The sequence below is a fragment of the Zalophus californianus genome, chromosome 7 (genome assembly GCF_009762305.2).
Source record: "Zalophus californianus isolate mZalCal1 chromosome 7, mZalCal1.pri.v2, whole genome shotgun sequence".
Taxonomy (NCBI): Eukaryota; Metazoa; Chordata; class Mammalia; order Carnivora; family Otariidae; genus Zalophus; species Zalophus californianus.
Window position 1 is genome coordinate 41,378,758 of NC_045601.1, and position 14,500 is coordinate 41,393,257.

General features: G+C 36.6%; 1 long non-coding RNA gene across 5 annotated transcripts in view; it reads right to left on the reverse strand.

Moving 5' to 3' along the window:
* LOC113927520 overlaps positions 1–14,500 on the reverse strand; it is a 107,658-nt gene that overhangs the window by 31,092 nt on the left and 62,066 nt on the right. For 4 of the 5 annotated variants that reach the window (XR_003521655.1, XR_003521652.1, XR_003521653.1 and 1 more), the window contains exon 3: positions 11,948–12,147. The exons of the other annotated variant lie outside the window; for it this stretch is intronic. This is a non-coding gene — a long non-coding RNA (uncharacterized LOC113927520). The remainder of the gene's footprint in view (positions 1–11,947; positions 12,148–14,500) is intronic. 5 annotated transcript variants of the gene reach the window in all.

Sequence of the window (14,500 nt, forward strand, 5' to 3'; positions counted from 1 at the left end):
CAGTGTTCTCTATAACAAAGTGCTACTTCCAGAGGAAAAGACTTTACCAGAAACTTATCCAAGCAGTGGAAAGGACATTTCCTCCAACTCCTGCCTTCTCTAGTCTTCCTGTATAATATAAGGAAAGGAAAAAGGTGAAAAAACATTTCTGAAGGTCATAGCCCAGAAACTCATGCCTACTCAAAGACTGAGATTTATTCATAAGATTGAAAAAGTCTTTCCCTCTTTGCATCTTACCATCACACTGACAAGACTTCAGTATAATAGCAGGGGATTATGGGTGAAATGGCTACAGGATGCAGATTCTATCTGAGGAGGAGTTCTTAAGAAAGCTGAAAGTCAACAAGAGAAACAAAAATCACGGACACTAGAGGAATTTAAAACCCCTGGCTTCTACAGCTACCACAAATATTAAACACGGCCCAACCCAACTTCTAACAGATAAAAACCTGAAACTAAGAGACTATTTACTTCAACTCTTGTTATCCAACACATTATAGATTTCAATAATTATAAGGCATGCTAAAAGGCAAGAAAAAATTGTCTGAAGAAACTAGGCAAGCATCAGCACCAGATCCAGGTATGGGATAAACTTTGGAATTATCAGACAGCTAAGATAACTATAACTGTAGTTATAAATATAAAATAACTATAGTTAATATGTGAAAAAGTTCTAATAGAAAAAGTAAAGAGTATATAAGAACATCTTGATAATATAAGCAGAGAGATGGAAACTCTGAGAAAGAAATCAAAAGGAAGTTATAAAAAGCAAAAACATTGTAACAGAAATGAAGACTACCTTCTACGGACCCATTGATATACCTGGATATCGTTGAGGAAAGAATCAGTGAGCTTAAAGATAAGTCAATAGAAACTTCCCAAACTGAAATGCAAAGAGAAAAAGAATGAAAAAAACATAAGAGAGCATCAGAGAACAGTGTGACAATTTCAAAATGATAGACATATATATTACCAGAATACAACAGGAGAGGTAAGGGAATAGAAATAATAAGAATGAAAATAATAATAATGAGAATTTTCCAATGACAGACACCAAACCATAAATCCAAGAAGCTCAGAGAACACTAAGTGGATGAATAAAATATATATATGTACATATATATATATATATATGTGTACACACACACACACACACACACACACACACACACACTTGGGCATATCATGTTCAAATTGCAGAAAACCAAAGACAAAGAAAAATCTTGGAAGAGGAAGGAAAGTGAAGGATTGAGAATAATTCTCAGGTATCTGGTATGGGTAGTCCTTATGCAATAGGAAAAAAAGATTGGAAAACCTTCCATCTTGAATTCAGCCCTAAATTATTTCTTATATCTCCATAACCTTCTCCACAGCATCTGCCAACACTGAGACCAAGCCCGACACCTGGATTTCTAGACCACTGTTTTAAATACCACCGCCCACCGACCCCCCTCCCCACCCCTGCCAGAATTGATTTTCTCCCTTCCCTTCTATTATTCAGCTTGAGTACTGTCCCATACCATTTTTAAAAATAATATTACTCCACAGTATAACTTTTTCCAAATGTCACTGATTTTGTATTCTCATGAGCACCTAAATATTTTTAAATAATAAAGTAATGTGGCTTCATTGCAGAAAAACTATGAAAGTTAAAAAGGGTATTAGGAAAAACAAAATCACCCATAATTTTGTAGCCCAGAGTTACCTGCTATTAAAAAACGTATGTAGTTTTACAGGATTTTTCTCTGTCTAGTCATACCTCTCCTATTTTTGGCTCTTTACATACATGGTTCTATATGACTGGGACACTCTTTCCCTCATTTACATGCTTTCAGGAACATGGTGATATGAACCAGAAAGAACTATAGCCTTGGCACATAATACAGGGCATCTCTATGACCTGATATATATATATATATATATATATATAAAATCTCAGAAAGAATCCCCAGCAAAAGTTCACAAGCACTGTCTTTCAGGCTGTGCATGCTGAGTCTTTAACATCAATATTATGTATGGGAAGGTGAGGGGAAGCAATAGCAGAAGGAGTAATCAGTCACAGTCCTTCCTCTGCTTGGTATTGGAATCAGGATAAATCTTCACCCTCACTTCCTTTGGACTGAGTTCCTAGAGTTCTTGGATAATTTTATTTTGGGGGATAGAGGGCTTAAAGAGAGATATTGCTGTTACTGTTTCTAAAAAGAAGTGTAGAGGAATAAGTGGTTGTCTGGGGGAAGTGTGGAGATGACTCTATTATTACCATATCTGTATCCTGAACTTTGAAACAGATCATGCTAAGTCTCTAGTCTTTGCATGCTCCTCATTCTATTGAGTTCCAATGGAGCAGGAACTGTATGTATCTCTATAGGATACATGCTTAAAAACCAAGTGATTACTCTCCCAAAACTTAAGTCAAGTGTATAAAAGTGCATTATTGTCTTGTTCTGTCTTTAAAAACAAAAATTTTTCACTACTTCGCTATATAAGTACTAGCTTATAAACTAGTGAAAATTGGGAAACTTCCTTTTTTCTTTAAATGCTTATTTATTCATTCATCTGAGCTAAATTTTTTGTTACTTTTGGAATTAACAACAACAACAATAACAACAAAAATACATAGCCTTTCATTAAAGAGACTCACCAAATAGCACTTCAATTAAGAACAAAGCCAGTATTATGGCAAACAGGTCCTGATACACAATACTGTCCAATTAATTTCAGTAGGTGTAATTATAAAAGATCTCTTTCATGACAGTGGTTGACAAATCATTAAAGGAATTTACCTGCCTTGCAAATGGACACTTTTCTATTCAAATGCTGCGAAGAAATAAATAAAATTTACAAAAATCTTGTAACTGTCAATGTGGGAGAAAAAAACCACAGGACAATGGAATTCTTCAATGGAGCCTATTGTTTTGATTGAATTTTCTCAACTGCATTGCTTTTTTTTTTTTTTTATAAGCTGTCACAGTATAACTTCTTTCACCCCTGAGGCTATCACAGTAAAAACGGTATTTCTTTCTCAAGAAAAAGTTCCATACAGCTAAGATTTTTATGGTGTATCTAGTTGTATATATATAAAAAATCATGTTCTTAATTATCTACAATTCTGTATAAGAAAAGTGACTACTATGATTACTCAGGAAACAGAAAAGCCTCTCTGCATTCTTTCCCAACAGCAACATTGCATGAGATAAAAAGAAGAAAAACATCTTTTTATTTTGAAGTATGAGTCAAAAGAGCTTGTCTGATGGGATTGTACAAAGTCCAGTTTGTGCTAAGAGTTACTTAAGCTGGAAGTGCCACTGCAAGGGAAGGAATGGAAAGAAGGCAGTTCTTTTATACAATTGCAGGGCAATGCTGGGAGCCTCAGAGCCTGCATTCAGCTCCTTGGCTGGGACAAAAGCAGGGCCAGATCCACACACTCAAGTGGATGCAGAAGGAATAAAGAAAATGCCTGGTATTCAAGAGCCAACTCTCAATGGGCCTTCAGGATTGCCCTTTTTGGTTTTCAACAGTGGAGAAATCTACAAATGTTTGAGAAAACATGTATATTTCTATTGTGAGTGGAATGTGGCTGGGTCCTTCATTGCATATCTGGTCTTCAATCTTCAAATTCTCCAAGTGGAAGGAGAAAAAAGCAGATACAGAGAACTAGATCATCACAAGGCAAATTTTCTTTCTCTCTCTTTTTTATTTTGAGTATGACAGAAGTCAAAACTGAGCTTGGACCTTGCAAGTCTGATGACAGCGGAAAAACTCTTCATTGGAACACATGGGGATAGATGTACTCTTACTCATTCTTCTGATTCAGTCACCACCTAGTCTTGTGATATTGTTCACACTGTTGCCCACAAACAACATTTTGTTCAAAGTCTTGCCCAGGTTTATCTCTACCATGAAACTTTCCCAGACAACTGCGGTCTAGAGTGACCTTCTAGATTCATAGCACTTACTACTGATAATGCTCATTTGGCACTAAATACTTATGGCCGTGAATTATCCTTTGGGTATGTTGGATTCGAAGGGTCTTTGAAACATTTTAGTAAAGAATTCCAGTAAGAAAGTGAAAGTGTGAATCTGTCACTTAAGAAAAGTCCAGTCTAGAGATATGAAGATGGACATCTTTAGAAAATAGGTCACGGTTGAAACCAGAAGAATGGATAAGAGTACATAAATAAAGGAATGGAGAAAAGAAGAGGGTTTGAAGTGAATTCTGAAGAACACCATTCTTAAGAAGTATATAGTAGAAAAATGAGGGAAAGGGAATTTTAAGGTGTCAGAAGAGCAGAAAGAACATTGCTTTTTGTGTGCTTTTAGTTTTTCTGAAGGGAGAATGAAAAATTATTATTGGTTATTTCAGTATTTTTCAGAACACCTGTTACAATTTTTTGCATATAGTATGCCCTAAATGTTTTTTAGTGTACAAGACATGAAGAATAAATTCACATAAATATTGCTTTTGTTTTCCTTTGGATTGTTATTTTCTTAGCAATAACCCCGGTGCCATTCCTGGTCCAGCGTGTTTATCCCGTCTTCTCAGAAGATAGTGGGTGACAGCAGTGGGCTTGTTAGTGGAGGACCTTTGCCTCTAGGGGGAGCTCAAGGAAAGAGTACTGGATAAGGTCAAGTCTGAGACCTTATTGGGTCATGGCAGTAGGGAGTTGAGCTTTTGGTAAATTGGGAAAGGGTTAGAAGGAATTAGCCTTCATAGGGTTGAATCCTTCATTCTTTTGAAATTGCACCTTTTAAAAAATTTCACATGACAAGAAGCAGATCCAGGCTTGGCTCTCAAGCCTCTGTGTGTATGTGTGTATTTTGGAGAATTTGAACAACTTTGAAATAGGCACAAGCTTACCACTCCCCACAGTCTCTTCCACTCCATTCATCTAACATTTAGCCCACTTTTCAGGGTTTTGTTACCCTTTCATCATTACAGGCATTTGAGTTTGCAAATATTATTTAAGTTTGTAAAAATACATTTTTACAGTTTATCCTCTCAAAGCCTTAATGATTAAGATTTAAGCATTCAGTATCTCACAAATTTCTGCATTTCTTGGGACACCTGAACCTCTCAGTTGGTTAAATGTCTTCCTTCAGCCAGCTCAGTGGTGATCCCGGGATCCCAGCAACAGTGTAGGGCTCCCTGCTCACTGGAGAGTCTGCTTCTCACTTGCCCTCTGCCCCTCCTCCTTCAAATAAATAAATAAAAATCTGTAAAAAAGAATTCCTGCATTTCTTATCAAGGAAAAAACTATTTCAGTTCCTTTGTCTGAAGATGTGTTTTGCTCCATGTAGGGGAGCTTAGCATAATGGGCCAATGATCCTGGGCACAAGCCACAGGCCACAGAATTTGCCACAGACTGTCCTCTCTTGCTTTTGGGTTCAGTGTCCCTTTGTTGTGTCCAAATTGGTCTAGTTGAAATCATGGAAGCATCCCTCTTAAATGGAACAAGTGTGAATCCTTCTTATGGATTGTGAGTTGTTTTATTACTGTCATCAAAAAAGTCCATAGAAAAGACAAATAAGATCTGAAAACAAAGGATCCAATACTGTTAGTCAACCTTGTTTTCCTTACACTTGAAACAAACAAACAAACAAACAAACAAAGGGTGCTTTAATAAAAGTCTTTTTCTAGAGTTCTACAGTCACAGCCAAGATGGGACACTTCACATCCCAACACAAATGAGCATTCTAAAGCAGGAGAGATTAGACAACATTCACAAAGCAGGTTTACTGCCATTGGACTGGATTTCCCCATGCTAAAAGCTCTTCTGTCCTAAAAGGACAAACATTTCAGGTCTCACCATGGGTGACTGAAAAATAGGGTAAAAAGAGTCTTCCAAACAGTGAACCACCCGTTTGTTTGAAGCATGTTTTGTGAGTTCAGTAAACCAATATGGTGTTTGATTCATCCATCTAATCAAAAATGCATTCATTAAGTGTCTACTATGTATGCGGCTCTGCACCTGCACAGGGGTATAAGACAAGTGCCCTGCCCTAAAAAGCTACTAGTCTAACACTGTTGGCAAATGTAAATGGATTTGCTGTTTTCACCATAGTCCATGTCAATATTTTGCTTTGAATCCATTTACTTGAGAATATTGTGAATTATTGGTCATAATTGCTACAGTAAGAATGGGTACCTAAAATCAGTTCCCAGGTATGAGGAATTCCAGACATATTTCTAAATGGCAATTTTCAGGATCCCATGGCAAAGATTTTAAATGGATTTGATCAAAAGTCAAAAGGAGCCCTTTCACATGCTCTTGCTGAGAAACTTGGCATTGGGACTGTACCTAATTGAGAGACTGTTGGCTGAAGTGTATTGGCTTCAAGCCCAATCACAGGACCCGCTGGAACAAAAAGTAAGGCCAGTAGTTTGCATGCTTAATCCTAAGTGATCTTGTATGAGTCTCCTTCATTCTTGGGATTTGCAGGTCCCATGGTTTGGTAGCATGGGAGTGTGACACATTAATCCTCCTTTTTTTTCTCTCTCATCCTTACAGATTGCTGCAGGCCACTGACTGTCCTGTAAATGGAGATTGAGTTGTGTTTGTTTTTGTTTTTTTTAACAACTTGACAGTAAAGCTTACATCAGAGCGTGTTAAAGTTACAGGTATTAGTGACTTTGAACATCAGTCTCACTATAATTTTTTTCTGTGGGCCTTGGTAATAACTCCCCTTCTTTTTTAAGATAGCTTTATTAAAATATACCTTAACTGTAGCGGGTTCAAATTCTATCAATTAATTTAAAATTTTTTTCCTTAATTATTATTCCTACTTCTTAGAGTCATAACATATTGGATTTGTGCCTTTTTTTTTGTACCTGCAGAGTGACTAACCAAATGCAGAAACTAGCTGTCTTAAATATACCTAGATTATTACTTAATCCCTCAGAGATTTCCTCTATATTTTTGTCTTTAAAAAGAAAAAGCAAAACAAAACAAAGAAACAAATAGACCGAACATACCAAAACCTTTAAAAACAATATATATATATTTTTTCTTTAGGTAAAAATAAAACCTGCAAAAATGTCAATTATATGAACCCCCTTGTTCCATTATCATTGAACTGGCTTTGACAATCTCCTCTTGCCAAATTGTTTCTGGTTGTATGGATGATATTTCTAAAAAATAACTTAACTTGAAAGAAGCAGGGGAAATAGTTCTCTAAAAATAAATGTATACAGTTGTATAAGATCATTAGCAAATAGGTTAGAGTAAATTTGTAGGTTGAAAGAGATGGAAGCAGACTTTAAAAGGGGGCTTTCCAAAGGTTTTCTTGATGAGAAAGTTCTCTCTCCCTGAAGTCTGGCTGGGATTGGAGAAGTCAGACACACTGTGGGGATCTCTTCCTTCTGAGAACAGATTCCCAGTGAGCTGGATGAAGCCATTCAAGAGTGACTACTGGCACAGAGATCCACCACCATACACTTTAAGGTCTTGTTGTGAACTGTCATGTTTAGACCTATTTAAAACTTATGAGAAAGAGGCTCCAATTTAGGGCTGAGTGGGAAGCATGGATTTGTCCAAGGAGAAAACAAAGTGAAAATTATCTTGAGATTTTTCAAGTAGAATTAACACTACTAGTTTCATCAAACAATTATGTCTTTTTAAAAAATTTATTTGAGGGGCGCCTGGATGGCTCAGTCATTAAGCATCTGCCTTCCACTTGGGTCATGATCCCAGGGTCCTGGGATGGAGCCCCGGCATCGGGCTCCTTGCTCAGCGGGAAGCCTGCTTCTCCCTCTCCCACTCCCCCTGCTTATGTTCCCTCTCTCGCTGTCTCTCTCTCTGTCAAATAAATAAATAAAATCTTTAAAAAATAATAATAAAATAAAATTTATTTAAAAAATAATTTAGTCTGAAACAAATGCAGAAATGGCAAGTAATTTCTTGTCCTGAAAAAATAACCATGGTTTTTCCTGTGACATGCAAAAGCCATTATTCATGCAAGAGCTATAGACTTCCTTCACCCACACACCAAGCATCCCTCTCTCCCATTTGTGGGGGAGCCCAACTTGCTCCCGCACTCCCTGCCCCAATTTCCTTCACTGGCAGAGGGTTAAATTTGGACCAAATATATGTCATGGTCACATGTGCATCACTGGAGAGACTTTGTATAACTAGGTTTGAAAGCCTAGCTCTGCAGCCACATTTCTATAACCTATATGAATCAATATTTTGCTGTTTGTGATAAAGATGATGTTTTGATCCTTTTTTTAGTGCTAAATTTTTAAATATGTGCAAGTTTGGTAGAAAAAAATGAATCAAAATCAATAAAGAAAATTTAGCTTCCTTATTGAAAGGTACATTAAAGAAACTCATTAAACACATATTGCATGTCAAAATTTAAAAAGCCAAAAGGAAAAAAGCCAAATAATAGTATAAAAGCTCTATCCTTGTGGGTAAGTATGTTATGTAATCAAGAGGTAATGAGTAAGAAAAGACTATAGAAAAGGAACTTTCGCTGATGGCTGTTACATATTAAATCATCAGATGCTTGCAGGTATGATGAAAATTAGGACATTGTTCAAATAGCCAATTCATTTAACATGTAAAAAGATTTGCTGCTTTCAGTATAATATTTGGATTTCTTTTTTTTTCTTTTTTATTTATAAGAGTTCATAAACTACCCTTCTAAGAGTTAAAACATTCCATCGGAAAAAAAAAAAAGACTCCTGCGTATTACTTATATACAAATACAGAATCTAATTGTAATAAATTCCTTTATAAAGATTGTGTCTTGAGTTTTTTTCCCAGAAAGTCTAATATGTCCCTGGTCACAGATGTGTACTCCCTATGGACAGAAACCAGGCAGCCTGTTTCTGAATGTCTTTTATCGGTTCTGACACATCATTGCTCCCGTTTCTTCAGAAGTACCAGAGGATGTAAATGAATAGTGCCCCACCTCACTATAATTAGTGGCCTTATCTAATAAAGGTGCCAAGGTTCTGCTCTGTGCTTTATCTGAGCCCACCGCCTATTTTTTGGAGGGGAGGGAGAAGTACTGTCATCAAGTCCTGCTTAGTGATCGCTGCCACCCTGTGCTATTTTAGAGATTTTGACTTACTCATAATTCAAGGTGACAAAAATGGAAACCACTAGTTTGGATTTTGAGTTATGACAAATGAAAATGCCATTAAATATATAATAAATTATAAGAACTTCTGAAATGATAAACTTTTTCCAGAGGTCATGAAAACCAGGAAAAAAAACAAAAAAACAAAAACAAAAAAACCAGAAAATACACTGATCCTTTGGCAAAATCTAAACTCATAATCATTTTGATAACAATATATTTTATTTTCTTATACCATAGTAACACCACTTTCCATTTGGGACTTCCCATTTCTGCAACATGATTATTACTATTATCATTCTCACCCTAAAATTTCTTCCTCACTTTTACTCCCACCAATGTTTTCAACTTCTCTGATTCATCGGAAGTCCCATCCACAGGTAGTGAAATATAGTATTCCTAAATCCTTTAGGCTTTAATGTCTGGATGCATGCTGCCTAATCCCAATGATAACAACATAGTGCTCTACTGGATTTCCCCCTCCTTGCTCTCAGAGATGTTAGGCCTGTGCTATTTACTACTGTAGCCAACAGTAGTTGATGGTAGAAACTGATGAATTTCAAGCCCGATCCATTGAAACCGAGCCTCCGAAAAGATACCCAAGTGAAGTTATGTGGTTGCAAAGAATGGAGATGTATGGTTCACAGGATTAAAATTATACATGTTATCAAAATATAGAGGTTAAAAAGAATCACTGTAGGATAGAACGGTAATTAATAACACAAACTGTGAAAAAATTTTTTTGTGAAAAACTAAAAATAAAATATTTAAATTTCTACATCTAAATATAAAAATACAATATTTAAGGTTCTATGTGTAAATACATTTACACAAAGAAAAGTTCATATGTTCAAATGTTAAGTGACTGCTTTTGAGACATGAGGTTATGTCTATAATGGACATGTATTACTTATGATGCCTTAAAGGTGTTTTGTTTTAATGACAGAAGAAACAAGATTAGTATATTCAAGTCAGGCATCTTCAAACAATACAGAAATGCATATAGTAAAAAGAGAACATTTTCCTTCAACTACCTCCAATACCACAGAATCAATGTTACAATTTTAGCTTGTAATCTTCATGCACGTTTCTAATGCATTTACAAATACATGAGAGAAAGATGGATAAGATAAATGTTTTTTGTTTGTTTTTCTTGAGCTTTGGTTTTGGTTTTGCTTCATCATAGTCACATCTTGAGCCTTTTCCTCTCCTTTACCTACATTCTCTACGCAGATGATTGCTCCTTGTCCATTGGTTTTAAATGCCTCTGTATGACTGGTGACACCTAATTTTACATGCCCAAGCCATGACCTCTACTCAGAGCTCCATACTCACTCACACTACTCAACCATTTGATACTGACACTTGGCTGTGGACTAAGCACCTTGAACTAAGTTAAGTCCCAAACAGAATCCTTGATGCCTGTTCTTTCCTGTGGCCTCAACCCCAAATCATTCTTCCTGACCTCAGTGTAGGGTATTTGCTTTTGTTCATCCAGGCTAGGGCCAAAAATGAAGAAACTGTCCTCAATTTCTCAACTTCATATCTAATGCATCAGCAGAAACTTTTGGCTCTTCTTCTAAAATATATTGTATCCATCCACTTTTTCCACCTCTATTGCCATTACCCTAGTCTGAACTATCATGGTTCCCTTGTCTGGATTACCTCATAGTCTCCTTTTCTTCCACTCATGTCTCTTCAGAACCTATTTTCCATGCAAAGAAGTGATTTGTAAAAATGTATGTCAGATCACTGTACTCCTCGATTAAAAACATCCAGTGGTTTCTCATTTCTTTTAGAATAAAACCTGGACTCTGTACCATTACCTGTAAATCCCTCCATGACATATGCCTTGATCTCCATCATTCTGGCCACATTGGTTTTCCCTCCATTCCTAAAACAATAGCAATTCATTCTGGCCACAGAACATTTGTATTGCTGTTAAATTTATCTGAAAAGCTCTTTCTCCAAATATAAGTAAACCTGACTCCTTTTCAGCTTCCAGGTCTAAACCCCAATGGCACCTTCTCAAGGAGTTTTCTCCCTGGCTCTGTTTCTCCCTTATTATACATGTCTTTACAGGTATGAAGTATAAATACTTAAATTAAGCAATGCATGTAATCAACTTAGAAAAATGCTGGTATTTTTATTATAGAGTCATTATACATGACTTTACCCATTTAGGGCTTTTTCACAAATCATGACTGTCAAAAAATGTTCATTTATTAACCTGGGGCCCAGGACCAGATATTTTATTTACCCACACTACTAACTTATAAAGGCATATGTATATATATATATATATATATATATGTATATATGTGTATATATATATATATATATATATATACATAGTCTCTTCTCTTAGTCTATTAATTAGTCTAGTCTTATTCATGAATGTGAATAGTAACTCCACCAGCTAGTAGCAAGGAAAAATGAAAAAGAAAATATATGGATTATATTCCATTTTAAAATTTAATTCAAACCAACTGTTTGGTTTGGTATAATTATTTCACCTTTTACATATATCTCCTCAACTCCTTAATTTCCTTGAGAAAGAGAAGGAAAAGGAATTTATATTACCTCCAAACAATATGAAAAGGGGAATCTCTGGCCTCATGCTGGTTCTTGGGTAACTCAACCATAGTTAATGAATTATTATATAATCCTAACGTCACTTTAATTAACTTACATGCATTGCTTAATTTATTCCTTGCAACAATACTATAAAGTGAATACTTTTATTACCCTGGTTTTTAAGTTGGAGAACCTGAGGCAAAGAGAGGTGATGTTTTTTGTGCACAATTTTACTACATTGTAAATGACAGAGCCAGAAATTGTACCCAGGCAGTCTGCTCCATACCTGATGGCTTTAGCCAACATCCTGTGCTGCTTTCTTAGTGTGCTGGCTGGATCCAGTGAGCTAGGGTTGGCTCTCAGTCCCATCCTTGTGTTTTCTGCTGCTGTCTGCTGCCAACATCTATAGCTAATGAACTTGTGGTGAAGTCCACTTGTCTTGGCCAGAGACTGGGCTGTCAATTCAGCCTTCACGTTACACAGGACCTGGGGGAGGTTCAAGAGGAAAAACAAAACCCTGTCTAGGCTTGTCTATGCCATTCCACCCACTTACCCAGTGTGGGCCATTCCACATTTTTGTGTGAACACTCTACTCCGTGGGCTCCTCCTAGAAACCTAATGGGGAGTGGGGCCAGAGCCCTTACACTCTCCTTTGTTAAAAGTCCTTGTCTGAATGTCTCATTTCCCTGTGTCTGTCTTCTCTTTTCTTTCTCTTTTTCTGCTCATAAGCTGCTGGGCCAAGGGGATGAGCTGGCTGCTGACTTTGTAACACAAACTTTCAGGTGACATGCCTTATTTCTTCCAGAGGTAGCATTTGTCACTTCCCCTTTTCCATGGGGAATGCCAACAGAATCACTGTGATGCAACATGGTGGAAAAGAGATGAAAACACATTGGTTTATTATTTGTTGAATATTTTCCATACCTCTCTTGTATGTCTTCCCTGATAGAAAACGGGCTAATGACAGTGGAGGCTTTGGCTGCCCTTTGTAGACCAGCTTGCTAACTCTTAAATTTCAGCTGTTTATTTCCTTAAAATATATGGTCTATTTGTCATGGATCTGACCTTAATAAAGGTCTGTGCAATGCTTAGAAGAATAAAATACATTGTAAAACCTTTCATCCATCAAATGTCTGTCATACTGCCAGGCCAGGTGGAGTAATAATTGTGCTTACATGTATCAGCAAAGAATAATGTAATAGATGAAACTACTTCAAGCAATTAACTTACTCATGGCTGTTTTGTTTGTTTGTTTTTGTTTGTTTGTTTTTTTACAGGAAGATGCTTGAAAGACTGAAGTTACCAAGAGCAGAGAAGAATAAGGTATGTAGAAAAGGTCACCATAGTTTCACACAGTCTGTTTAAATCCTGAAAAGACAACATGATTAAACACACACACACGTACACACAACACACACACACACACACACACACCCAGAGCAAATCACCAGAAAAGAACTGTAGTTACTAGGTGAATAAAGGAATGAATGAATAAGTAAACTTGGTATATATACTAATGAAAAAAAGAGGACAATTTAATGTATATTATACAGTTATAACTTGCCCACTGTGTTAATTTCTTGTGGCTGCTGCAAAAAATTACCACAACCTTGGTAACTTAAAGCAACAGAAATTTATTCTCTCACAGTTCTAGAGGCCAGAAGTTCAAAATCACAGTGTGGGCAGGTTCTGTGGAGGTTCTCCCAGAAGTTGTGGGGAGAATCCATTCCTTCAGTCTTTGAGTTTCTGGTGGCTACCAGCATCCCTTGGAATTCTTTGGCTTATGGTTACATCTCTCTAATTGCTGCCTCAGTCTTCACATCATCTTCTGTGCATGTGCAATCTTCCTATTCCTCTCTTTTATAAGGATACATGTGATGGCATTTAGAGCCCATCCATATAATCTAAGATAATCTCCCATGCTAGGGAAGGAGAGGACACAGGTAAGGGAAAGAGAAACATCTGATTTTTTGAGTAGGCTCAAATGGAATGGCTTTTTGAACTTTCTAGATTTCCACTTCCAAAGAAATCTTAGCCTTCCGTGTTCCAGCTCTCTCATAAATGTGCTTACTACAATCCTTCCTAGATTACTCAAATTAACTTCACTTTTCATCATTTTATGCTCAGTTGAAATTAATTGCTTGAAGATTTTGACCATTATAAACTAGTATTTGCCAAAATATGCAATGATATAAATGCCTACTAACTCAATGCAAACTAGTACAATAAGTACATGTCCATAGAAAGGAGAGTGGAAACTGATAATTCATTTTCATCTGTCCTCCAATTGTGCTTCACTTTTGTTCCACATCCCTCTTCCCCAGGTAAAATAAAGATGGGCAAAGGGAAAAGTAGCTATGTATATATGCCTTCATTTTTACACATTCAAGGAAAAGTTTGGAACTACTTTTGAAAAACTAAAAAAACACAAGAACTCCCCAAATGAACATACAGTTTAATAAAGTTGAATTAATCATGTTGGATTATCTGGATACTTTTGGTAAAATTTTTCTTCATTTAATTTATATTAGTTATCATATCAGTTTGGTGCTAGAATGGAAAGAGACCCCAAGTGAGCCACTTGGCTTGCATGGTATCTCCACGAGCATCAAATCAAAGGCTCCCCCTATTTCATTGCTCCAACCTTCATGACATGTGGCTTCCATCTTATGTTCAATTGATGACCCATCCCCCTCCTTCCCATAACTGCAAAAGGCAAAGGGAGTAATGGAAGAACATCCCTTTAAGGGAAAATCCTGGAAGCACACTATTTCTGCTCTAAAAGCCAAAACCAAATCACATAACCACAACCAGCTGCAAAGGAAACTAGAAAATGTAC